The sequence below is a fragment of the Ovis aries genome, chromosome 22 (assembly GCF_016772045.2).
Source record: "Ovis aries strain OAR_USU_Benz2616 breed Rambouillet chromosome 22, ARS-UI_Ramb_v3.0, whole genome shotgun sequence".
NCBI lineage: Eukaryota > Metazoa > Chordata > Mammalia > Artiodactyla > Bovidae > Ovis > Ovis aries.
The window spans coordinates 37,921,424-37,945,304 of record NC_056075.1 but is presented as its reverse complement, the minus strand read 5'-3'; the positions used below and the strand labels follow the sequence as shown (position 1 = coordinate 37,945,304).

Here is a 23,881-nt window from a genome sequence, read left to right as displayed (position 1 = left end):
TCGCAAAGCAATTAAAGTCATAAGTCAAATATAAAAAAGATGATTTTATAAACTGGAAATGAAAACCAATTCCACTTGTAAATCAGATCTAGATAATGGAAGAAATCACAATAGAGATCATGAAATATTTTGATCTAAATAGAAGCAAAAGTCTCCTTATTAAAATATGCGGCATGGAGCTTGAAGAAGTACTTAAGAGTGTCTTTCTGTGACTGGCTTATTTCTCTTAGCATAATGTCCTCAGGTTTCATCCATGAATCAGTTTCCTTCCTTTTTAAGGTTAGACGGTATTTAATTGTGTATATGTATACACTCTCGAGAGTCCCTTGGACTGCAAGGAGATCCAACCAGTCCATTCTGAAGGAGATCAGCCCTGGGATTTCTTTGGAAAGAATGATGCTAAAGCTGAAACTCCAGTACTTTGGCCACCTCATGGGAAGAGTTGACTCATTGGAAAAGACTCTGATGCTGGGAGGGATTGGGGGCAGGAGGAGAAGGGGATGACAGAGGATGAGATGGCTGGATGGCATCACTGACTCGATGGATGTGAATCTGAGTGAGCTCCAGGAGTTAGTGACAGACAGGGAGGCCTGGCGTGCTGTGATTCATGGGGTCGCAGAGTCGGACACGACTGAGCGACTGAACTAAACTGATACATATATGGTTATACATACATATGTAAATATACCTATATTAAATATACACATATATAACTGTATATATCAGTATATACCATATTTTACTTATCTTTTCATCCATCCTTTGAGGGACACTTGGGTTGCTTTCACGTTGTTTATGGATTGCAGATTGAAGGCAAAAGCAGGCAGCAGAGGATGAGATGGTTAGATAGCATCACCGACTCAGTTGACATGAATTTGAGCAAACTCTGGGAGATACTGAAGGACAGAGGAGCCTGGTGTGCTACAGTCCACGGGGCTGCGAAGAGTCAGACACATCTTAGCGACTGAATAACAACAACAAAGACCTACTTAGCATCCCTAAAAGAGTGATTTGATTTAATTTATGGTTGAAACATTGAAATAGCTAAAAAATGAAATTATGACTAAGTTAGAGGGCTGAATCCCAAATCTCATTCAGAAGTACCTAGGAATACCGCCTCCTCCATTCCCATATATCACAAAAATGGCCTGAGTGTTGAATGTTTATAGTCAGAATCCTGAGGTATGTGTGGCCTTTTTTTTGAATGAACTTGAGATTAATTTCTATTAAAAGATTAACAAGTCAAATTTAATTAAATTCTATATTTTAAGTCTGTGAATAATATTGTTTAAGAAATGCTTAATGATTTTATTTTGTTGTTTTGGATTAGCTGTTTAGAGACAAAAGACTTGAGGCTCCAATTAGCTGCTGCCAAAATTAATTTAAGTAAACTAATTGACTACTTGCTGTAAGCTACGTACAGTCTTGGTGTTTAAATAACTCAATTCCTTGAAAAAAAAAAGTGGGTATGAGCTTTCTACTTTCTAATAAAATAATGCAAGATCAGTTTGTTACCAGATACTTACCGAGCATTTATCCAGTTAAGCTCTGCTCTGACACTTGATGTGCCCACAGTCCACACTATTATCTTTCACACATAACAGATGCTTCAGAAATATTTGCTTTTGTTTGTCTCCTGTGGAGGACACAAACCAATCCAAGTCTCAGCTTTACCATCAAGGAGTCAATATTGGGAAAACAAAGCTTATGGGAGATATAAAAGGCTAGATGTGATCAATATCCAAACGAATGACTCAGTTCTTGAGTTTAGAGGGGAGAGAGAGCATGAGGGATGCAAAGGTCTGGAAAAACTTCTTGCAAAAGAAACAAATTGATCACACTGAATGTCCTTGGTTGAAGGAAGGATAGGAGGAGAGGAAAGTGAAAACTTGGGGAGAGGAAATAGCATGACATTTGGTGCTTAGTATGTTACTCTCTGGGCTTCCCTGCTGGTTCAGTGTTAAAGAATCTGTCTGCAATGAAGGAAACCCAGGTTCAGTCCCTGGGTCAGGAAGATGACCTGCAGGAGGACATGGCAACCCACTCTAGTGTTCTTGCCTAGGGAACCCCATGGACAGAGGAGCCTGGCGGGCTGCAGTCCACAGGATCACAAAGAGTCAGACACGACCGAAGCGACTGAGCAGCAGCAGCAGCATGTCGCTCTCTGGGCTGTTTGCTACATTTTCCTTGTCTATGACTTAAATCTCCAGCTGAGGAGGAAAATAGTACATAGACATGATGATGATGACGATGGTTTCAGTGACACCCACTGAGCCTTTGCCGTGACACAGGGACCCCACTGAGCATTACATGCATTAACTCATCTAATCTTCACAACCGTTCTATGAGGAAATGCAATAGATCCTAAGAAGGAAGAGTCACGAAGGCTAAAGAGGCAGGTGTGTGTGTGCGTGCGTGTGCATGTGTATGGGTGTGTCAACTACAAACTGGCACTTGCCGTCTACCTCTTCAAGGATTAAACCATGTACAGCGCTGCTAGTGGCTCAGATGGTAAAGAATCTGCCTGCAATGCAGGAGACCTGGGTGTGATCCCTGAGTTGGAAAGACCCCTGGAGAAGGGAATGGCGACCCACTCCTGTATTCTTGCCTGGAGAATTCCATGGATAGAGAAGCGTGGTGGGCTCCTGTCCATGGGGTCGATAAAGAGTAGAACACTACTCATCCATTAACACACATGGCTACAGCTGCTGACTTTCAACACTCCCTGAAAGGAGTTCAGGTGGGAGAGCACAAATGAGGTACTCTGTGCTCTGGGAAAAACTGGCAGAACAGGTCTTCGGATAGTTAGATCTTTTCAAGAGCCGAGTTTATGAGCCCAGCTCTTATGTCTCTTCATATCTAGAAAAGCACTAAAATCTTTCACAGTGATGATTGCTTCTCATGAGTAGCAGAACCCTTCTGCAAAAAAAAAAAAAAAAAAAAAAAAAGTGCTTGATTGCATGTATTCCCCCTTCACCAAAAATCACATGTATACTGACCTTCCTCCCTACTTCTCTGGAGCAGTTTCTCAGAGCTACCTGGGATGCTGTCTCTGGGGCTACAGCCCTCATTTTGCCCCACATAAAACTTAACTCACAACTCTCACATTGCGCATTTTTTAAGTCAACATGTGTTAGTGTGTGTGAAAGAGACAGAGATGGAGAGATGGATAGAGAGCTGTTTGGAGGTTGGGTGCTGGCAGATGTAGGAAGATAAAAGATGAGGGTTTCCAAGCCAGCAGAAATGTCTGTGCCAAGACCTGGGCACAAGGTAGAGCCTAGTGTCTTCAAGAAGGTCAAGTGGGTGGTCTTGCAGAGAGCAAAGAAGAGAGTGACTTGGAAGTGAATCAATGGGTCTGTGGGTCTGGCACCTACAGGCCTTATATACCATATGAAAAGGTCTGAACTTGATTCTTAGGTAAGGAGAAGACACTGAAGGGCTTCAGCCTGGAATGACATGATCCAATTTGCATTCTTTAACATTTATTTTTACTTATTTTCAGTTGGAAGATAACTGCTTTACAATGTTGTGTTGCTTTCTGCCATACAGCAACATGTATCAGATACAAGTATACATGTATCACCTCCTTCTTGAGCCTCCTCCCCCCATCTTGCCCCCATCCCACCCCTCTAGGTCATCACAGAGCTTGGGCTGGGCTCCCTGTGTTATGCAGCAGCTTCCCACTAGCTCTCTATTTTACACATGGTAGCGTGTATATCTCAATGCTACTCTCTCAGTTCGTCCCACTCTCCCCCTTCTCTGCCATTTCCACAAGTCCACTCTCTACAACTATGTCTCTATTCCTGCCTTGCAAATAGGCTCATCAGTACTGCTTTTTCTAGATTCCATATATGAGTTAACATACATTATTTGTTTTTCTCTTTCTGAGTTACTTCACTGCCAAGTTGCATTTTTGAGCATCACCGGCTATTGAATGAAGAATGGTTACAGAGAAATGTGTAAAGGGAGGTATGGGGACCAGGCAGGAGGCTGTCTGTCATTCAAGGGAGAGATGCTGGGGGCAGAGGGAACAGGGAGGAATGGATAGAGGCCAGGCAAAGCTGTCCTTAGTCACTCAGTTGTATCTGACTGTTTGTGACCCCATGGACTGTAGCCCACCAGGCTCCTCTGTCCATGGGGATTCTCCAGGCAAGAATACTGGAGTGGGCTGCCATGCCATCCTCCAGGGATCTTTCCAATCCAGAGAATGAACCCAGGTCTCCTGCACTGCAGGCGGATTCTTTACCTACCATCTGAGCCACCAGGGAAGCCCTAGCCAAGGTTAGAGTGAACAGAAAGTGATGACAGGTTATTTGGGTGAGGGCTACCTGCTGTCTCCCAGGCTTTTGGTTCCAGCAGTTGGACTTTCACAATTTATGTACCTCACTGTCGGCATGACCTCCCCACCTTCGGACTGTACTTGGGAAAGATCTATTTAGAAGCATGGAGCAGGAAGATGGGCCCTTTGCTGAAGAATTCATTCTTGCTGCAATATTAACCATCTAAAGAGTTTCCTCTGGCAACCCTTAAAAACTCTTATTCAAGAATTTATTGTCCAAGAAATGAGAATATTGTGTGCTTCCCTTTGAAAAGGGTCTTCATACATTCCTGGTATCTTTCCACCCATTGAGATCAAAGTCCTCAAGAGTCATTGGCTTGGGTTATAATGACTATTCAGAGTTTAGATAAAAATTAATGAAGCACGTATTTTGCTTCAGTGTGAGGAAGGACTTTTTGAAGAGGAAATGAGCTGCCTCAGGGGAGTGCATTACTCACATCTGAGACTCAGCTCAAATATCACCTCTTAGGATGCCAGCCCTGTGTCCTCCGGCCAGAGGCCATTTACTCCAGTCTCACTGCCACAGTTCGTTGTGTCCCTCTCTACTGCAATGCTCACCTCCTCTTACTACATCTCATTACAAACAACTACCACCTACTATTCTTGTCCATGACTGTGGTCTGACACGAGATGGTGATGGGCAGGGAAGCCTGGCATCCTGCAGTCCACGGGGTCGCAAAGAGTCGGCCATGACTGAGTGACTCAACTGAACTGAACTGAAATGAATGCGGAAGGCACTCAAATATTAAATGGCTGAGTGAATGAATGAATGTTGTCAGAAGTTCATAGAGGTTGGATGGTGACAGAGCTGTGAGGTGAGGAAATTCAGGTGAATAGTGAGAGTTGGATTATAAGACCTTTACGATCCTTTTTATATAAATTGTGCCCATTTTAGCCATGAACAACCTGCACATTTTACCTGAAGCCCTCCATCCTCACGATCATGGGCCTCAGGAATTTCTTCTGAGCCTGAATCTTCCCAGCTTGTGGGCCCCACTTATACTGCTTCCACTTGATAATCGGCTTTCATTTCCAATTTGGATTTGGCCATCAGGACGGAAGTTTTCAGTTCTTACAAAGGGTGCCAGGACACTGGCTCTCCTCTTCTTTGCTCTGTACTCTCCAACCAAGGACTAGAAGACGTAAGCCTAGTCTCAGCATAGCCAACCCAAGTGAGGGCCCGGACCTCTCCTAAGAGTGGCGTTTGAATAAATACATTTCACATCATAGTCTCAGAGCATTCCATCGGGATGAATGCTTTGTTGAGAGTGCTTCATTAACCCTGAAGTCTTGTGCTTCTTCCTCTACAAATGTTCCCCTGCAAGTATTATAGGAAAATCCAGCAGAAGATGTATTTTGTGGCATAACCAGGTATGTAGGTCTCCTGCGGCTATTGGAACAAACTATTAAAACTAGGTGGTTTAAAAGAAGAGAAATGTATCCTCAAATGGTGCTGGAGACCAGAAGTCTGAAATCAAGGCATTGGCCTTGGCTATGGTTTCTGTGAAAGTTCTAGGGGAAAATGTTGCCCTTGACTCTTCTAGCTTCTGGTGGCCCTAGGTGTTCCTTGGCTCATGGTATCACCACTCCAAATCTCTGCCTCCATGATCAACTGTCTCTTCTTCTGCCGCAAAACTCCATCTACTTTTCTCTTACATGGACACATCTGATTGTATTTAAGGCCCACCCAGATAGTCTATGGGGAAGGCAATGGCAACCCACTCCAGTACTCTTGCCTGGGAAATCCCATGGATGGAGGAGCCTGGTGGGCTGCAGTCCATGGGGTTGCTAGGAGTTGGACACGGTAAGCAACTTCGCTTTCACTTTTCACTTTCATGCATTGGAGAAGAAAATGGCAACTCACTCCAGTGTTCTCGCCCAGAAAATCCCAAGGACGGGGGAGCCTGGTAGGCTGCCGTCTATGGGGTTACACAGAGTCAGACACAACTGAAGCGACTTAGCAGCAGCAGCAGATAAACTAGGGCATGCATATTCCTCCTTTCAAGATCCTTCATATTATTTTTTCTTATACAGGAATATTCACTCATTTGCCATATAAGGTAACATTCACAGTTCCAGGAATGAGGACATGGATATATCTTTCAAACAACCCATGACACTTAGGTCAAACTTACTTTGTCCTATCATCTTTGGAAGATGTTAATGTTATTGAAAAGGCCATTATATGCGAGAGCTGGCAAGCCACTGAGAAAGCAAGTGAAGAAGTCTGAATCCAGAGAGATTAAGTGACTTGCCAAATGTTGCTCAGCAGTAGAGCTAGAACCAGAGGGAGGCCTCCAGGCATCCAGCCCAGGGAGCTTGACTCCCATATCATGAAATAATCCCAGTAGAAATATTATGTATGTACCCACTGAGTTACAAAATTTAATCCCTATATTGAGTTTGTGTGGGAGACAGGAAAGGGAAGCCACTTAAGACAAGCAAAGCTGAAGTCATTTCATTTATTACCATCCCTGTGGCATAGGTGGAGGATAAAAATGCCGTCTTGTTACTGTTCGGTTACTAAGTCACATCCGACTCTTTTGTGATCCCATGGACTGTAGCCCACCAGGTTCCTCTGTCCATGGGATTTCTCAAGCAAGAATACTAGAGTGGGTTGCCATTTCCTCCTCCAGGGAATCTTCCCAATCCAGGGATCAAATCTGCATCTCCTGCATTGGAGGTGGATTCTTTACTGCCGGAATAAAATGTATCTGACTTAGTATCTCTCTGTGGTACTTAAGAGTGATGTGAGCAAATCCTGTAGAATAAATCTGCAGAGAGAACGGAGCTTATTGTTCTTCATAGCAGAGAAATTAGAGGGTGGAGGCTTTGGAAATAAACCAATACAGGCTTAAACTGCAGTTCTTCCACTTCAATGGTGCATCTCCAGGAAGGTGATTAACATCATCAGCAAATGGAGAAAATAACCATCACAGTGGGTTCAAATATAGAAATCCTCAAAGCACCAAGACAAGGACTGGATGTGGCAGACTCTCGATCTGCAGTAATATCATTATCACCCCTATACTGATACACTGGAGGGAGAGCCATGTGCTTTATAAGTAAGTTACATACATCTACCTGAAAATGACAAGAAAAACACAAGCCAAGATATGAGAAAGACAAGAAAAACATGAGGAAATATTTGGAAACTCATTTTAGCACACTATTTTTTTTTTAACCCAAATTATAAAAATTTGGCTGGCTACTTTTGGAACTAAAATCATTTTCAAACTTCACAGGTCTTCAGTTCTCTTGGGCCACATTTTACTCTCCCAAAACATGAAATATGCTTACTTATGTCAACAAAACTTCTTTGAACACTTAGCATGTGCAAAGAATTAGACTGGGATTTACAAGTGCCAATTTTAAAATTATATTAAGAACAAAGAGCTATTTGACCAAATAAGTGAGAGTTCTAAATGCACCTAGACATTTGAGGATAGGACCACTTTAACAATGCTGTAGAGCACATGACTTCTATAGAAGTCACCATTTCTGCTTTTGCCTGCAATGGAATAAAGCAAGAATCACCATATTCAACCATATGGTCACCAGATCACATCAGAAGTTTAAGCTAAAGAACAATGTATACCTAAACATAGTAAAAAAAAAAAATAGTATGATTTGTAAAATAAAGTGTGAAAATCAAAACAAATGATTGGAAATAATTACTTATTTCCTATTGGAAATAACTGAATTCATTTCAAAAGAGACCATACGAAGTGGCAGAGAGCACGGCTCTGAAGTCAGACACCTAGGTTTGAAACCTGGCTCTGTCCCTGACCAGCAAGACTGCGGACATGTTACTTCTCTTTGTGCTTAGCTGCTTGGTCGTGTTTGACTCTGCGATCCTTCAGACTGTAGCCCTCCAGGCTCCTCTGTCCGTGGGGTTTTTCAGGAGAGAATATTGGAGAGGGCTGCCACTTCCTTTTCCAGGGGATCTAACTGCTGTCTCTTGCATCTCCTGCATTACATGCATATTCTTTACTTACTGAGCCTCAGTTTCCTCATCCGTGAAATGGGGATAGGATGACTTGCTTCATAGGAGTGATGTGCATAGCAGCGCTGAGGATTAGGTTTAGGGAAATCCAGTACACAGCATTCCCATCTCTCACAGTAAGTGCTCAATAAATGCTGTCCATCTCTGAAAATAATCGGTCACATAGTTGACTTCATCAAAAGAAGCATCAGGCTTTTCGTGTTTAAATTTTTTAATGGCTTCTCTCCTTACCATTTGTGTTCTATTTTATTCTATTACTTAAGGCATATTGTTGCCAACTAGAAATATTTGTTTCACTGTTAATTTGTTTCATTCATATATTCATTTCAGACATTAACAGAAGTGAAAATATCTTCACAGACTTACTATGCATATATCACAATGGGGATTCCTCTGGGAAACACACTCATCTAAATGTTAGATCTAAAACACCCCAACATAGCTCCCCTCCTCTGACATCTTTCCCCTTTTACCTCCCCCCCAAAAAGAATCAGCCTGCATTGTTGTTCACAGTAATCCTTGGCAGGGAGAGTTTATTTTCTTGGAGGAAAATAAGATCTTTCCTTCTCATAGTTTGAATTTGATGGAAGATAGTCCAAATGTTCAACACAATAGATTGAGCTCTTTTTTTCTGATGGAACCTACATTCCCAAGTGTGAGCTAATCCATACTTTCCCATGGTCCTTGGACAGAAATAAAACAGATAAGTTAACAAATCTCATTTCAACCCATTCATTATAACTACCCTTTTATGAAAATGCATGTTAAAGTTCTTCCAAAGGAAAACCCCAGTGGGCTTGAGGTACAGCTCCATCCATTCCTTTTTCATAATTGGTACTAGGAAGAAATAGTAGCTTGTTTGTGTTTAAGGGCAGAGCTTAAGGGAGAAATGAGTGCACTGGGGTAATAACATAACAGGAATTTTTTTTTTTTTAATTTACCCCAGGGCCTTGCTCTGGATAAGGGCAAAATAAATTTCTGGCTGTCTTCATTCTATCACAACAGTTGTTGTACTGGCCAAAAAGTCTGCCTAAGAATACAAACAGAAAAAAATTATAGGGAAAAATCAAAATGCAAAGCATCTGTTAATGTTTTGCTTTGCTAAGGGTGTAGAATCTTTTGTGTAGGAAAATACCCTAATAAGCTTTCTTGGATGAAGAAAAGTTTGAAAGGAGATGGTTGATATAAAAGGCCCAAATTATATTAGATAATAAGATTATAAACAACAACCACCATGACTAGAAGATGTTCCTAAGCAGTAGATGGGTAAGAAGCTTGTGTGTGTGTGTGTGTGTGTGTGTGTGTGTGTGTGTGAGGTTCCTCTGATCTGAAAAAAGTGGGAGTGGGCACAGGAAACATGGCAGCTTGTTAAGCAGATCTTGAGAAGGAAGATGGTCAATAAGACATCCATAGCGACGGGTTGGCAAAGGGTCTTATAAGAAAAAGCAATAACTACTGTTTCATTTTAAGCAATTTCTTTTTGTGCACAGGATTGCTGTCTTCTCTAATATTATCAACCTTCTATGACCATCTGTCAAACAGCAAACCTGAGTTTGTAGTGCTTTGGAGAATAAATTTGAGGAGATATTGACCACACAGGAGACAAAGTAGATGGAGAGAAGACAGCAAGATGGGAAGTCAGTGGGAGCAGTAATCTGGAGTGGAAATTTAGGAGAGTATGTGTACATAGTATACGTGACAAACACATTCGGGGTGGATGAATGTATGAATAAATGGACCTCTGGAAATACTGAGGTAGGAATGCTTGACTTCTAAGAGTCTAAAGTATTGTAGGTATTTAAAGTCACTGTATTTGCGTGTTTTTGTTGTTCAATTGATCAGCCTACTCTTTGCAACCCCATGGACTGCAGCACAGTAGGCTTCCCAGTCCTTCACCATCTCCTGGAGCTTGCCCAACTCATGTCCATTGAGTTGGTGATGACATCCAACCATCTCACCCTCTGTCGTTCCCTTCTCCTCCTGCCTTCACTCTTTCCCAGCATGTATTTGGGTACTAATTTTTTAAATGCTCTCAGAAGCACGTGGAAATTGGGGACATCTTCCCTGGTAGCTCAGAAGGTAAGTAAAGAATCTGCCTGCAATACAAGAGATCTGTGTTCGATCCCTGGGTTGGAAAGATACCCTAGAGAAGGGAATGGCTACCCACTCCAAGATTCTTGCCTGGGGAATTCCACTGACAGAGGAGACTGGTGGGCTACAGTCCGTGTGGTTGCAAAGAGTCACATATGCCTGAGTGACTAACAGAACAAATAGTAAGTGGTTAAGACCTAGATATTGGAAGATCAATGTGAAGAAGATGCCTAAAGGTTGAAGATCAGAAAGATGAGAAGTTGAGGGTGTCAGTTCTAGGGAACTGTGTTTTGCACTTCTGTATCTTGCTTACCTTTCTGGGAGGGAGATAAGGGAAAATTTCCTTAACTAGTTCTTGACACTCTCCATTACATTTGAAGTGGAGAGGCCCAGTGCTATTTGGGAGAACAAACACTCAGTGATATTTTGTTTCTCTCATACAAAACAATGGCATCATGTGACACCTAGGATGAGGTAGACACGAGTCATAAGACCTCATAGCCTCAGACTCTTGGGACTTGGGCTGGGTGTCTGTTTAGAAGTGTATTCCACTAAACCATCCAATGGAAAAGAATAGGGAAAAACAGCTGATTTGGGAGTCCAGGTTCTTGATGGCAGAATGTGTGAAGCTGTCATTTTTGTTCTCTGTCCTGGAACTGTGGCATTTGGCCAAACTCAGACCAACGGCTCAAGAAAAGAATGGCATTTTGCTCCCTGATAAAATGAACATGATCTTCCCAAACTAGCACGCATTGTGATCTCCACTAAAAAGTCCTCAAAATAAAACATCCAAAGGGTAAAATGAATTGATAACTGACAGCATGTATTATTAAATTCTTAGACTTGAGCAATACATTTGACTATTTTTACTTATCGAAACATTTTCCCTTCTAGAAGAGCCCCATTTCAGATGGAGTCCATCCAAAGCAGAAGCTCAGGAAAGAAACAAGACTTCCGTTAGCTCTGTGGTTAATTGTACTCTGAGGGTAATTTTGTCCACCAGGGGTCATTTGGCAATGGCTCGGTGGTAAAGAATCTGCCTGCTAGGCAGGAGACCTGGGTTCGACCCCTGGGTCAGGAAGATCCCCTGTAGAAGGAAATGGCAAGCCGCTCCAGCATTCTCGCCTGGAGAATACCACGGACAGAGAAGCCTGGTGGGTTACAGTCCATAGCATCACAAAGAGCTGGACATGACTGAAGTGACTGAGCTCAGCAGCACACAGCGCATGCCCACAGCTAACCCACTTCAGATCAGTTGTTTCTTATTGTGTACAGATAATAAAGCACATTAGAGGATCTCTTTTTAAAAAATTTTTTAAATCACTGGTTTAGGAAATTCAGATTGCCAAAGTGAAAACCAAGGACGCTGATGTGAATTAAGTCAACATGGTGTAAAGGGAGCTATATTACACCGCAGAGAAGAAGCCCACATTCCCACTTAACTCGGCTCTTGACAAGCTGGTAACTCTTCTCTTGTGCAAGGTATCTCATCCCCTGGGTCTCAGTTTCTTCACCTGCAAAAGGCAATGATTATTCTAAATTTTCTCTGAGGTAGCTCTCAGCTGTAAGAAGCTATTATGTAATTCTATGATAATACTGGTGAAATAAATAGGCAGAGAAAGGGTTTGATTACACAGACAAGAATAAATAAAATCCTGGGAGTCCTTTTCTAAGAGAACGGACACTTCAAATTTGAATCCATGTACTAGATTGATATACACAGAGTTAAGCCTCTCTAGCGTTCTGAGTGCAAGGTCTGAGTAGCATCCTTGGGTCTCTCCTTAATCTCACCAGACATACAAATTAGGAAGAATTCACTGCTCCCAAGGTCAAATGTAAATATCAAATAGCAATGGAAGATATTTATTAATAAAGAGAACCCTGCATTTAACCAACAAAGCATGTGGTTTCATCAAGGTATCCACCAGAACACCAGATACTCAACAGTTTTCTTCGCTGGTGATCTGGTCTACCCAGGAGGAGCCATAACTGAACAGCAGAGAGGGGAGCCTTATTCTCCCTTCCCTTTCCCCTAACAGGTGGCAGGGCCTTTTAAAGTCACAGGACATCACTTGCAACTGCACTGCTTTCAGCTCATCTTGAGCAGGTTTCTGATAACAAGAAATATAACACCTTTCATTCATCCATTCAGACAACAAAGATTTACTGAACACCTGCTCTGTGCTCTAGAGGTGAGGCACTCTCTTGTTCCTAGTACCACCTCTAAAGACAAAGATGGTTTTAAAACGACGGCCACAGGTCCATCCTGTAACCTGTGTAGTCCAGAAGTATTCAATTGTCTGAAACCATGAGTTACTGAGTCTTAGCATTGCCATTTTACCAGCATTTCCCCTTTCTGTGTTTTATAACTCCATGAAGTCACATCTCCCCTAGGCTATTGGAACAGTTCAGCTGAGCCTGAAACCTACCAAGAAAGGAGAAATGAGAAAAAAGTAGAGGGGGCGGGGAAGTTAATGGTGCCACCCCCACGGGTCCAACAGGTTCTGAGATATCCTTGCAAGCTTGGTTAGTGAGGCATGCCTCCCCAGCGACAGACATGCCGGGACGTCCAGTTTCTCCAAAGGACCCGCCAGGCCAAACTTCCTGGAGAAAAACCCCATCATCCATAAAACACATTTTGAGTCACACCAAAGTGCACAGTGACCCTTAGCTTTCCTCTTCTGAACAAATTGTTTAAAGACCAAGATGTGTTGAGGAGATACCAGGCACTGGAGAAGGAGCCGCAGGTGCTATTTATAGAGCCACTGGGCTCTGCTGAGATCACTCTGCCCAGGGAAAGCCATTAATCTTCTCCAGCAAAAGAAAAAAAGAAGCAATAAACTGAATAATGATTTAGAGTAAAGAGGGGGAGAGAAAGCACTGAGGCTAATACTAAGGTGGAGCTAAGCCAAGAGATTAGCTTCTCCCCGTGGAAAACAACATGTGTGCTTGCACACACAGGCACGCATGCACACATATGCAAGAACATTAAAAAATGCGGGCTGGCCTTGTTTCCTCCCACCTCCCTAAATCCACCGCTGCAGCTCAGCCTCTGAAAAGAAGCAGTTAAATGGCTCTTCTTTTTTTGAGGCTGACAGACATGTGTCTTCAAATCTCACCTTGCTACGCAAAATACTCTCCAGATACACAGCTCTTAAAACAGAAAAGTGAAGGCATTGGAGGTTTATGAAACCCTACCATGTCCAATAAATAGAATAAAATTAATTCCTGTTAACTTTATCAATAAAAAATGCCAAGACGTATTTTTAAACTTTTCTATTTTAGTATTGTTAAACTCACACTCCAGTGTGAAGACCTAGCACTGAAGACCTTTTTCTCAAGAAGCTTGAGAAAAAGTTTCTGGTTTTGTACTTAAAAGAGATCTTGGCCAGGTGTATGTATATATATATATGAAGGTTAAAGCTCCTAGTCAGTAAAGGACTAATTTGTCAATAAAAGAGAGATTCTCCCTTTTTCTTAAAGTTCTCATGGATGGGAAATCATAAATTACGATGAGCAAGATACACAAAGAAATAACCTTTTTTCAGAAAAGATGCATAAAAATAAGTATTCTTCCAAAGGAAGTAACTGTCCTCATTTTCGTCTTTAACGTTCTCAGAGAGCGCCAGTTAGCGGGAAGTATTTTCTTTGCAAACAATTCTGCCTTTTTAAATGGTAAGTATCCTTTATTCCTGGACACCAACCAGAGACAATGGAAAGAAAGAGAGACCTGGGCATCCAGGCAGAAAACAGGCCTTGTAACGCAGCCAAAATGAATTGAGAATTCTTGTGCAATACAATGTTGAGGCAGGAGTGTTGAGTCGAAATGTGTAATGAACTCCAAGTGGCTGCCTTTCAGATCTCAAGAGCTGAAACTGACTTGACGCCGGGACCTTGCTTCTCTTGCGCAAGTATTCAAGTGGCTCGGCACCGGAGAATAACAATGAGAAAGGCCCAAAGACCACCACTTCAGCGCGGGGTTCATGGATGGAGAAGGGCCAAAAGTGCAGGGGGCAACGGACGCCCCAGACACTTTGTGGGTAATAATTGTTCCAATTTGGTATCGCCTAGGGAAAACAATATCAGGGATGGCGGCCACTGAGTAAGTTCATGTCAGTTTGGGGGAAATTCTTGGAATGCAAAAACACTAGATACTTTTCCTTGATATCGCATAGGAAGGGGAAAAGCATATTCCAGGGCTTTTTTAAGTAAAACGTCTCTTATGAGACAAGAGATTGTCACTGAATAAGTGCATGTCACTTTGGGGGAAACTCTTGGGATGCAAAAATTAATAACTTAATATCTTAATAAGTTAATGACTTTTAATATATTTAATTCACTAATAATTAATAACTCATTAATATCACATAGGAGGGGGAAGAGTATATTCCAGGGCTTTGTTAAGTAAAACATATCTTATGAGACATGAGATTGTCATTATGTTGACTAAATTGTTAGTGATGTGAAGAACATCATCTCCTAATTTATTTGTGTTAATATCTATTGTCACAAAGACTGTGCTTCATGACAAACCTGCAATGTAGGTATGGCAGTATTATCATCATTGTTCTGCAACAGGAAACTATAGCATGGAGAAATGACTGCTCCATGTACATGGGATGGTAGCACCTGGGTCTCCTGATCTCTATTTTGCTGATCATGGTGCCATAGCAACTATAACATGGAGCCCAAAATCTGTAAACGTTTCCAAGTGCAGCTACAGTGCCACTGATCAACTGGCTGGAACATGGTCCTAATAAATCAAAGGCAATGATAAAAGTAGACTGAGCTATAAAAAGGGACATCTAGTCTTGCTCCATTTCATGGCCACAAGCCATATCCATGACTTCATTCAGCTACTTCATAAATATGCACCCAAGCATCAAAAGTGTTTGAAATAAGGCAGGAAGGTAGATGGGGCTTCCCAGGCGGCTCAGTAATAAGGAATCCGCCTACCAGTGCAGGAGATGCAGGGGACACAGGTGCCTCCCTGGAGGAGAGCATGGCAACCCGCTCCAGTATTCTTGTCTGGAACATCCCATGGACAGAAGAGTCTGGTGGGCTAGAGTACCTAGGGTCACAAAGAGCTGGGCACGAATGAGGGACTAGCACACACACAAGAGGGTAGATAGACCAGCAGAGACTTCTTATTACAAACAGGGAAAAGAAAAAAAAATGATAATTTTGAATTAATTGTATGTTAATGATGAATCTTCATAATAAAAGACATTTTATTATTATAAGATTACAGGAATATAACTAACTTTTTGCCAGTATAGAAGAACAAAATACCATACCACTAGTGTAGCCCCCAGACTTTATACTTCACACATTCTTTAAATTACAATTACTCTGGTATTTTGCACTTATCACAACCCGCAGGATGGAATTCAGATAAGGCAGAATTGCCTTTGTTCCCATTTAAAGCAATATAGCACTTTCTCCTTATAAATGTCCATGGTACCACTGGTATTCCATTTGATTTTTCTCTGACAGTTCCTTTATTTACTGCGTAATGCCCAATGCTGCTAATTTGCATTCTCTCTTCTTTTGAAAATGCCCTTTAAAAATGTTGCTGACTGAATAGAAACATTCTAGAAACTAGTGAATGAAGGCTAAGAAGCATTCTCATTTTTACTTCCTTTAGTACAAGATGATAAGTTTTGGAACAAAATTTTCAAGGCTATTAATGAACTGTACCCAACTTCCAGCATGTGAGTTTGGTTTTGTTGGCTCCTTATGAGCGATATGTATTTTCATCTTCTCAGGTTTTTATGAAGCAGGATTCTATCAGAGGGAGGGAAGAAGAGCAGGGAGAGTTGAAACAGTGACATACTCTGGAAATGAGAATTATATGAAATTGCAGAATATCCCTATTCTAGAAAATCCCAATAATGGGTCAAATTGGAGCATAATGTGTGAAACTCGGAGAGCCCATTTTCAAATGTCTATCTCTTCTTGGATCACAGAACTAGGTAGTCCTTAGCCCTAATTTTCTTTTTAGGGCAATGAAAGGAGTCTGTATTATATTATGATGGATACATGTTATTATACGTTTTCCAAATCCATAGAATGCCCAACACCAAGATTGAGCCCTGATGAAGACTGTGGACTTTAGTTAGCAATAAAATATCAACATTGGCGTCTTAGTTATAATAAATATATCACACTAATGCAAGATGTTTATGATGGGGCAACTCTGTGTGTGTTGGGGGGATATGGGAACTTGACTACCTCTGTATATTATATTAATAAGATTTTATAATATCTAATGAATAATGTTTTGCATCAAAATTTTCTCATTTATTTCTCAGTGGTTCCACCATTGATTACAAGAAAAGTAGCTTTGATGGTTTGTTCTTTTGATAGTCACTTCTTAGATATTGGAGGGTCACCTCAGTTCAGTTCAGTTCAGTCGCTCAGTCATGTCTGACTCTGCGACCCCATGAATCACAGCATGCCAGGCCTCCCTGTTCATCACCAACTCTCGGAGTTCACTCAGACTCATGTCCATTGAGTCGGTGACACCATCCAGCCATCTCATCCTCTGTTGTCCCCTTCTCCTCATGCCCCCAATTCCTCCCGGCATCAGGGTCTTTTCCAATGAAGCAACTCTTCGCATGAGGTGGCCAAAGTATTGGAGTTTCAGCTTCAGCATCGGGAGGATCACTAGGCCACACATTAATACGTTACTATTCACAGAATAGGAACTATACTAAGAGGAATTCCACTTGAAGGAAAAAAGACAATCTAAGAATCTGAGTTTCTTGTTAAAAGAATAGCCAAAACCAATGACATTTCAACTCTCTGTGTTTAATCTCACGGTTTTTGCCATTTCCACATATACATTTCAACATTGCTTCTACGTGAAAATAAGCAAAACCAGCAAAATTACACTTGGCCATCCAACATTGTAGTTAAGATCTGTTCCACAGAAAATTTTTAAGACCGGTGAATAATACTATAAAACAAATTAATTCCTCTGCTGAAGATAGCCTGTTTTTCTTAAAATAGGGGGACATTCATAGCTGACTTTTAAATGCTGGTCTCTGGGTTGTCATTGAGACTGACAATATAAAGATGAGCATCCCTTACAGAAGGGTGGCCGTGTTCAGTAGACCGTAGGAGGCTACTGGTTCACCCGCCCCCATGGAGGCTGAGATCGCAGTGAGGAAGCCGAGTCCTTGATGCAATGTGGCTGCTGAGAAGGTAAGAAGCAGTTCCTCAGGCACGGAAGTGTCCCACTTTGCTTTCTCAGGCACAGTCCCAACCGGAAGAACAGGACTGGTGGCACCCAGCCTAACAACACCAGCATTCTTTACTATTTGTCCCTCAGGCTGGGGTAAGTCCATGGGGTTGCAAAGAGTCGGCCACAACTGAGAGACTGAACTGAACTGAAGGGGGTGAATACCTACTTCGAAAGTTGATTAATCAGTAATTCAAGGAGATCAAAATCACAAAATTAAAAGGCAGAGTTCAACCATATCCCTTAACAAAAGGAATGTCTTAATTACTACATGCCCAAGGCAGGATATGGAGAGGGTGTGGAAGTGTGGAAGGCACTAATCCGATGGAGGTGATTAGCAAACCATTTTATCCCAGCTCCCTAAAGTCTCCTACCCCAATCCTCCCCCAGATTGCAGTTTACCAAAATTTCCCTCCTACTGCCAAGTAAGGTTCCCATGCCAGAGAACTGCTAGGATTTATTTTCCTAAGAATCGTAGGACAGACATATCAGAATTCACACACTACATCCCAGGAGACGTACTCATTTATAACTTGGCAGCAGTCTGAGGTCTCACTTGACACTCACTAGTGGCAGATTCATGAAGATGGGACTGCTCCAGTGGTGCCCAGTTCAGAGGAAGCAAAGAGTGACAACACTCGTTCAGTCTCCAACCGGAGTTTCCAGAAGGCCATGCTCCACAGTGTCATCACCAAGACAGCTCTGACATCTGATCCTTGAGGAAAGCGTACAGCACATCCTGGTCAGGACTTTTAGCTGCGGGGCGTCATTGACACCCACATAGGGGTCGCTTCTCTTCCTGCCTCATGTTCTGGAAGCTTCATCCTCAGGCCAGAATATAGTGAAGCAATTTAAGGCACTGCTCTACTCCTAAGAAGCTTTCAAAGGAGCTGGATTCTAAACCTTCCTTGGGATGTATTTATTTCCAGCTTAAGATTCTTTCATGATTCTGTGAGTTAAGAGGTTACCACAACTACTGTGAACTTGGTGAATCATGTAGAATGTTTACCTGGGCTTTCTATACACTGCTCTGAACAATATCAAGTCTCTCATACACATCCTTAAACACTTTTATTATAGCTTTCCCAGTGACGTCATGTAAGACATTTTAAAAACCTTTGTTGTCCCATAACTAGCTTCTGTTGGGGCAAACCAGATGTTTGATTACTTCTGTCCCTCTGCAGGTGTTTGAATGAGAAACCAGAGTTAATATTAAACCTTAACTAAGTAAAGCCTACAAGATATTACTGGATAACCCTACACCCATTAAGTGAAAGTGAAAGTATTAGTCACTCAGTAGTGTCCGACTCTTTGCAACCCCACAGACTGTAGCAGGCTCCTTTGTCCATAGGGATTCTTCAGGTAAGAGCACTGGAGTGGGTTGCCATTTCCTTCTCCAGGGGATCTTCCCGACCCAGGGATCGAACCCAAGTCTCCCACATTGCAGGCAGATTCTTTACCTCTGAGCCACTAGGAAAGCTACACCCATTAAAGAGCACCGTATTTTTTTCTCCCCTATCGTAAAGATGTCACTGACTCCAACTTTTTTCTTAAGCAAGTTTATATGATCATTTTTAATTTCCAGGAAATGAAGAGATCTCCAATTATATTCTGATGAATGTTACTGTTATTGCTTCCAGACGAGGAAACCAGGGACATTGTTGTTGAAGGAAAAACAGCCCATTCTTGGCAGAGCTGGGTAAGGTCACATGAAAACCAGTGGTTTGCTTGTTAAAACCAGCCACATATGAGTTTATCTTCACTGTGACAAGACCAGAGCTCAGCACCCAATCAACCTGTCCTCAAGGGAAGGGATTGGTGGCATTTCAGTGTAATCATCACGGAAAAACTGCAGTTGTACAAGGTAAAACTATGGTTTTTTCCAATAGTGATGTACAGATGTGAGAGTCGGACCAGAAAGAAGGCTGAGTGCCAAAGAATTGATGCTTTTGAATTGTGGTGCTGGAGAAGACTCTTGAGCGTCCCTTGGACAGCAAGGAGATCAAACTAGTCAATCCTAAAGAAAATCAACCCTGAATATTCATTGGAAGGACTGGTGCTAAAGCTCCAATACTTTGACCACCTGATGTGAAGAGTCGACTCACTAGAAAAGACGCTGATGCTGGGAAAGATTGAAGGCAGGAGAAGGGGGGCAGTAGAGGATGAGACAGTTAGATGGCATCACTGACTCAATGGACATGGGTTTGAGCTAACTCTGGGAGATAGTGGAAGACAGAGGATCCTGATGTGCTGAAGTCCATGGGGTTGCAAAGAGTCAGACACAACCTAGTGATTGAACAGCAACAAGGCAAACTCTCCCACAGGAGTATTTTCCTCAGTTGGATTTTTTAAAAAACAGGTGTTTTTCATCTGTACTTTTTTAACTTTCAGTGTCTTTTGGAATTAAGTGACTTTTGTAATCTGATGATGGGAGATGATTAAAAAACTCAGGATTAGTAGATCTTAAAAGTTCTCATCACACACACAAAAATTATAACTACGTGTGGTGGTGGATGTTAATTACACTTCTTGTGGTCATCACTTCACGATATATACCTATACCAAATCATTACGTTGTACTCCTAAAACTAATACAAAATTATACATGATAATAAAAAAATCTCAGGAATAAAGAATCAGGAATAAGAGGTCCAAAATTTGCAGTCATCTAAATTAAAAAAAATTATATATGTATATACATGACCAAGTCAGTAATGGGAGTGTTTCTTATTTGTCTTTAAAAAAAAAAAACTTAATATCTTATTAGCAGTTGAAATATAAACACAGATAAATACATTTAGCACAGAGTCTGGCACATTTAGGTGCTTAGGAAATAGATTTTTTTTAGGAATCTCAGCCAATCTGGGGTATGGAATCTTTGTAAGCCTGTATGGTATTTAACAGGAATGTCAGAAGAATAGCTCTTTTGCTCTGCCAAGAATTGTAGTGGCTCTGACTGTTGTCCCGTCCTTTCAAATTTTATACCATGCTCTTCTTTCAACCCTACCCAACAAGTCTGCTAGATGCTATTTGTAAATATGCCTAAGACAAATATAATATTTAAGAAAATTGAGCAATAACCTATATTAAATACACTATTAGATAAAGAATAATAATATAAAACTGAAAGCCATGTTGCATAAGAGAAAAATAACAAAACTTCTGTTGACTTTAGAGCTGGATTAAAAGCTGCTCTTAAAACTTCACTCTGCCCAGCCTACATTTCCCAGTCACCTTGGATTTTATGGATGTTTCGTGATCGTTGGCCTTTAAGGGCATTTAGTTAGTGTGTCCGTGGGAGCCATGCAAACCCACAACAGTGATTTACCAGAGAGGAGGGGTAAGGTTTTTCTGGTCAGAGGAGTTTTGCTCAAAATGGAAAATCCCTTGAGATCCATTGATTGGCTATTTTTAAATTATTGAGTTATTTGCTTATGCAGTGCTTAAAGCAGAAGGAGGAAAGTCCTCAGTGCCCAAATATATTGACTGAATTTCATAGGGAAAAAAAAAGAAGAAAAAAATTATTGTTTTTATTTGTCTGTTGTCCATCAACAAATCTGTAGCATGCACTGATGGGAGGTTTCACTTTACAGTCCTGTTGCTCAGGTATAATTGCTTATGTCTTTAAAGCAGAATACCTGTCAGTAAAAACCTAAGTAGGTCACCATCATAGCTACTCAAAGAGGATTCTAGGGGAGTCTCTTCAGATGACCTTCCTTCAAACACTCATCTTTTATTGACATCTGAGTGTTCTCTCAGCACCGAGAGTAGCTCCTTGAATTGAAAGGCTGTAACTGTTTTTGTGACAGAACAATCGATTTTTCTTTCTGATATGACTTCGCATATCATACTGAGTTTCACAACCCACCTACATCAATACAAAGTGGTTTTTAACCACCAGCTCAGATAGGAGTCATGTGTGGGCCACGTATGTATATAAATAGATGTAACAGATCTTTTTTATTCCTACCACAACAAAGTATAAGAAGCATAGCATAATAAAGTTAACTTCTTTATTTGATGAAAAGCTTTTCTACTTTACACCATGAGATGTACTTTTCAGACAGAAAGCACCAGTCACTTCCAGCCCCTCTGGAAGAGTGGGCACTAGAAGGGGGATTTCCCATTTGATTTCTTTAAACAGCATATTCTTGGAAATCATGATTCCATTTTCTAATTAAAGAAGAACCTCGTTCTCCGAATGCTCTCCTGTACATCATTCCAAGCTAGGTAACCTGAACACAGTTTGAGACGGGAAAGAGGCCGCCCAAGGTACTTATTAGGGAACTTTCCTTGCGGACCACTGAAAAATATCCTAAAGTGTGACTCATCACGTCTGCATCAAGTTATGAAAAAAGTAAGGCTTGTTAACCTGCTGTTTGGAAACCAGAGCACTTTTATCAGTTCATATAATTGCTAACCCCTTATTCACTGCTCAGCACTGCAGAGTTCTTTACCTCCTAAGATCCCACTAATTGCTGACAGATTTGATTTCTCCCTGACAGCAGGAGTCCTGTTCCTGGCCTTTACATCAAGTAATTGCTTTATTTTTCTCCCTCTGCTCTAAAAAACGGAATTCCCTTCTCCCCTGCTTGAACCCCTTTAATGGCTTCTTTCTCTGTTATTAAATCCTTGCCATTTAAATCACATTTAGCGATGTTTTGAATAACTGATTCCAATTACTCCAGCTCTTACCAAGAAGCAGCTGAAAACGCAAGTCATTACTTGCCCACAGACAAGCGGCTTTACCTTGCAGCCAAGTCTCTGGTGAACTGTATTGTGTTTCTTCTCAGTACGGGGCAATTTAGACGCACAGGAGGCTGATGCTCAGCAAATAGCCAGCCGCCGAGCGCTCCTCCACTATCATCTGTGTATAATAGATATTAGACTTTATATTTATTTTATAAACAGCCCGATTCCTTAAAGAAATCATTCCTTCCTTCCCATAGAGGCCAAGGTGGGCCACTTGCAACAGCAGAGATGCGCAGCTGACCGCCCCGTGACCCACCGTGAGGCTGCTCTTCAAAGGTTTGGCGCAACCCGTGGTGGGGTCCACACTCAACAGTGACCCGGCCATGACAATACCACGCCCAGGCCTCAGCTGTGACACATTCGGCTTCTACAGTCCCAGTTTGTTTTCCCTTGATGTTGCAGAGATGTCTTTTTTTTTTAATCTCTGCCATCTTGTCTTCCCCCTCTCCCCATGCTTTTGGGGAGCAGTACTTCCCAGTTGAGTACTGCTATTTATGTTTTTATTTACTTGGCATGCACTTGGCACTGTGTTTTTACTTATTGATCAAATTCATGGCATGACTATATTCTGTTATCATCACATCATTTCAGGCTTTGAGTGGATCCTGTTTCTCAATCACAATGGATGAGAGATGATCAGAAATTTTACTCCGTTGTTTGAGGTATATATCTAATCTAATTTTGGCCTCATGCACAGTTTTGGCCTCACTTATATTGTATATTTTCTTGCTCTGTTTGTCCTAACGAAACATGATTTTGTTGGGCATAACATTTCAAGCAGGAAAGACTTTGTTACACAAGGGATTTGGGCGGTGTGGCATAATTTATATGTCTTTGGCATTCTTATTTTAAACACTGGATAACCAATTAATTGTATAAACACATGTATAACATGTTGGATTTAAATGGTTCACCACGTAATCTTGACATGGCCTGGTCATCATGGCTCTTGGGCATATCTAACTTAATGAAAATGTGTATCTGACAAATGTGAAATCAGATTCATACTTTTAATTTGATTAATTAACTGTATGTCTCTGCTGTGACTGGGGCTTAGGAAGGTTATCACTAATTTCAAACTTGAGATTGTTAGAGAAATTAAAAGTTTTCTCAATTTTATATACTATATCTAGATGTGAAAAGAGCTTTGTGTGGGCAGCTGTGTGCAAAGCTTTAATCAATATCATCACCATAAAAATAAATAATCTGTGTGGAAGTCAGTTAATTCTGTGTTGTGTTGTACTAGACTCTTCTCTGTTTGCTGAGGGTCCGACAGGGCTATAGAAGTCAATCCACTACCAAATAGAGGAAGAACTTTTCTTCCTGAAAATTACGGACATTTTGGTTTTCATCTTTTTATTAAAGTAGTCAATTTAAGTAGGTAACTTAAGTTGAAATCGATTATTCTATTATTTGACCCCCTTCGAAACAGTGACAAAAACACACA

The 23,881-nt window shown here is 41.4% G+C and overlaps 1 long non-coding RNA gene across 1 annotated transcript; it reads left to right on the top strand.

Moving 5' to 3' along the window:
* Positions 1–14,186: 14,186 nt before the first annotated feature.
* Positions 14,187–23,659, top strand: LOC121817602 (uncharacterized). The gene is made up of 2 exons (XR_006057602.1): positions 14,187–14,476; positions 22,632–23,659. It is a non-coding gene; the product is annotated as an uncharacterized LOC121817602 (long non-coding RNA).
* The last annotated feature ends 222 nt before the right edge of the window (positions 23,660–23,881 follow it).